The sequence below is a fragment of the Microtus oregoni genome, unplaced genomic scaffold, assembly GCF_018167655.1.
Source record: "Microtus oregoni isolate MIOR12 unplaced genomic scaffold, Mior012 000016F_ref0000370, whole genome shotgun sequence".
NCBI lineage: Eukaryota > Metazoa > Chordata > Mammalia > Rodentia > Cricetidae > Microtus > Microtus oregoni.
The window spans coordinates 13,267,720-13,271,636 of record NW_024543075.1 but is presented as its reverse complement, the minus strand read 5'-3'; positions in this window follow the sequence as shown (position 1 = coordinate 13,271,636).

Sequence of the window (3,917 nt, the reverse complement as noted above, 5' to 3'; positions counted from 1 at the left end):
AGATGCTCTTCCACTGAGTTCCTCCTCAGTTCTTGGGACCGTCCTCATGGGGAGAGGAAATAAAAGTTAGGGCAGTTATCCAGAAGCTCGAAATTCATGGCAGGGAGTTTTCTGCTTCCCAACTCAGTCCAACAAATTATCATAAACCTCGTAGCATAAAACAAGAAAAACGTATGCTGAACCCCTCTGGAGGCTTCAGCGAGGAATCAGTTCCCTGCCTCTTCCTGCTTCTGGAGGCCTTTGGCTAGTGGCTGCCTCGCGCCTGTCTCTACTTCAGTCGTTACTTACCCTTCCCTATGTCTGTGCATAAAATCTCCTGCCTTCTTCATGCGAGAATCCCTTTGATTGCACAAGTCACCTGGTCATCTTGAATGAGCTATACCACCAGACCTTTAGCTCAATCAGCCACACTCAGGAAAGATTCCTGTGGTTTTTTTTTTGTTTGTTTGTTTGTTTTCCATCTAAGGTAATACCTGCAGGTCCCAGAGAGAAGGATATTGGCATCTTTGAGGACACTATTCCATCTATCACAAGCACTTTCAATATGTAAACTATTTTCATACCTAGTTTCTTCTGCAACCTTCAAGCCATTGTGAAGGGGACAGACCCTTCCTCACCTGATCTTCACTTCTTATAGAGGACACCGCAATTTTAGAGAGCTAAGAACATGTGTTCCTAGGTCTAGAAGAAACCCTGGGGTCACTCTGTCCCTGGGAAGATGGTTCCAAAGAGAAGCACTCTGTCTTTAGTAAGACGCTAACCCGGACTCCTGCCACTTGTTATAGCTTTGTGCTGATTCACATCTTCCCATCACAGTGGGGACTCCAAAGAGTGCATTCCGTGTAGTTAGAAAGACTTGCACTTGACCGTGGACTCCAGTATGTGCAAGGACAATGATAGATTGCTTTTTCCTCCCCCAAGCCTTCATGTTCTCATGTATGACATGGGAGTTGTATGTTATTATGTACAACATGTAACTATGTGTTCTCATATACAACATGGGAGTTGTGTGTTCTCACATATGACATGGGAAGTTATATAGCCTCAACATGGGAGTTGTGTGTTCTCATGTATGACATGGGAAGTTATATGTTTTCATATAACATGGGAGTTACATGTTTTCACATATGACATGGGAAGTTATATGTTCTCATATAACATGGAAGTTGTATGTTTTCACATATGACATGGGAAGTTATGTGTTCTCGTATATACATGGGAGTTGTGTATGGATGATTAGTTTTCTTTTTGCTGTGACAAATACCTGACAGAAACAACCTAATTTAGGAAGGTGTGGTGTTTTGAATGGAAATGGCCCCCATAGGCTCACAGGGCACTATTAGGAGGCGTGGCCTTGTTGGAGTAGTGGCTTTGTTGGAGGAAGTATGTCACTGCGGGTGGCCTTTGAGGCTTCAGATGCTCAAGCCAGGCCCAGTGTCCCTCTCTCTTCCTGCTGACTTTGGATCTGGATGTGGAACTCTTGGCTATTACTCTAGCACCATGCCTGCCTGCCTGCCATCACGCTTCTCACCATGATGATAAGGGACTAAACCTAGGAACTATGTACAAGCCCGTAATTAGGTGTTTTCCTTTCTGAGAGTTGCTGTGGTCGTGGTGTCAGGCCATAGAAACCCTAACTAAGACAAGAGGGTTTGTTTTGGTTTCCAGGGTGAAGACATAGTCCATTTTGGTGGGAAATCATGGCCATGTGATCATTAGCGGCGACTGGCCACAGTGCAACTGCAGTCAGGCAGCAGAAGAAAAGGGATGCTGTGGCTCAGCTCACTTTCCCCTCTTTATTCAGCCTGAGGCACTAGCCCATGGGATAGTGCAGTCACATTTGGGATGAATCTTCTACCTCTGTCAAACCCCTTTGGAAGCACCTTTATAGGCATTCCTAGAGTCTGACTTCTAGTAGATTCTAAATCTAGTCACATTAACATCACAAAAAGGGTAGCCTTGTTTATGTAAAAATCTACCCAAGACCAAAGGTCCTGAGTTCAATTCCCAGCAACTACATATGGCTCACAACCATCTGTAATGAGATCTGCTGTCTTCTTCTGGCCTGCAGGCATACATGCAGACAGAAGACTGAGAATATTGTATATATAATAAATAAATAAATCTTTAAAAAAAATCTACCCAAGACTTGAAATGCAAGAAATGTCTCATTTCTTCATATTTTTACACCAAATTTCACCTAGCTGCCACTTGCCCAGCTGGTAGGAATTCCCCTGAAGTTGCTGAGGGCCACCCTTTCCTCCCTGGTGATTGTCAGATCAACAAAGGCAAACAGACATGGGACAGCTCTCATCACCACAAGGGAACATTTCTTAGGTCTCTGCAGCCTATTGAAAAGTGCTCAGATGTTCATGGTCTTTCTGGGTTCAGGCCATAGAGTCCCAATCATCCAGTCTCCTCAGAACCCAGCAACTCTTCTCTAGACAGTGGGTTCATGTGTCTACCTCTCAAAGGACTCACTTAAGTGCTTCGTATCCCAGTCCAGATGGATCTCTTCCAAGATCCACAGTCCTTGAGGGAGGGGCAACCTGGAGAAGTGCCCTCAGGTCTGTTAAAACAAGGTGTGTGTAAGGGTCGTTCGTAAGGTCCTGATGAGCCTTAGTCTGTTTTAGAGACTAAAACTCAAACCCATTAGCCCACAACAACAAGCATGGGAAAGCCATGCCTTATCAGTGAGGCCTTGGTCCCAATGAAAGACCCTGTCTTAAAAAAAGAAAAAAAGAAAAAGAAATGAAAGAAAATGGTAGGGGAGTCTGTAGAGATGGCTCAGTGACTATAAAACATACACTGCTCTTGCAGATGATGCAGGCTATAACTCCAGCTCCAGGGGATCTGACGCCCTTTTCTGGCCACCCACAGTTACATATTCCACTCCAACACATACATAATTAAAAATAAAACAAATCTTTAAAAATATCATCGAAGATTATAAATGAAACAAACAGGCTGTGGTGAACAGCCTGGACTCTGACGGTCAAGTTGAACAGCTGCCAACAGTTCAGAGAGATGGTAGCTGTTTGCTGTTCCATTGTCCAGGGAAGGCATCCTGCCTCCTGCCTGAGATGAAAGCAAGGCTCTGGACTGTAGACGAAAGTGTCTGTCCTGCCTGGTCCTGCAGCCATTCAGTCCCAAATAAACACACAGACACTTGTATTAATTACAAACTGTTTGGCATATTAGCTTAGGCTTATTATTAACTAGCTCTTACAACTTAAATTAACCCATAATTCTTGTCTATGTTTAGCCACATGGCTTGGTACCTTTTTTCAGTAAGGCATTCTCATCTTTCTTCCTCTGTGTTTGGCTGGTGACTGCATCTCTGCCTTTCCTCGTCCCAGAATTCTTCTAGCCTAGTCACCCTGTGTATACTTCCTGTCTGACTACTGGCTAATCAGCATTTTATTGAGCCAATATGAGTGACAAATATTTGCAGTATACGAAAGCATTATTACACAGCACTGGATTGCATCTATTTATTTATTGCATATAGATGTTGTTAGAATTGTTGTGTGGCTTCTCTGTCCAACTCTATCTGCTTTGACACCAAGGAGAGTAGAATTAAGTCTCCTCTCTGCCCCAGACACAGAGCAAGGCTGGTTATTGCTGTTCAAACTCTGCAAAATGCACACAGTGAGACAAAGGCTGTGATGTAACAGGAAATCCAGAGAAGGATGCATGGCATACCAGGCAAGACAAAACACCTCTGTCGTATGCACGCACTTTTGCCAGCCAGGAGCCCACAGTTTCAGGAACTACCTTCATTTAACAAAGAGGTTATTTTAAGCTGGTATCTAACCCGTATGCCTCCAGCACACGGTTCGGTGAAATACCCTTCAACAGGAGGATATAGACTGGTTCTTTCTTCCCGAGTGAATCACAGCAAGCTTCCATCTCGG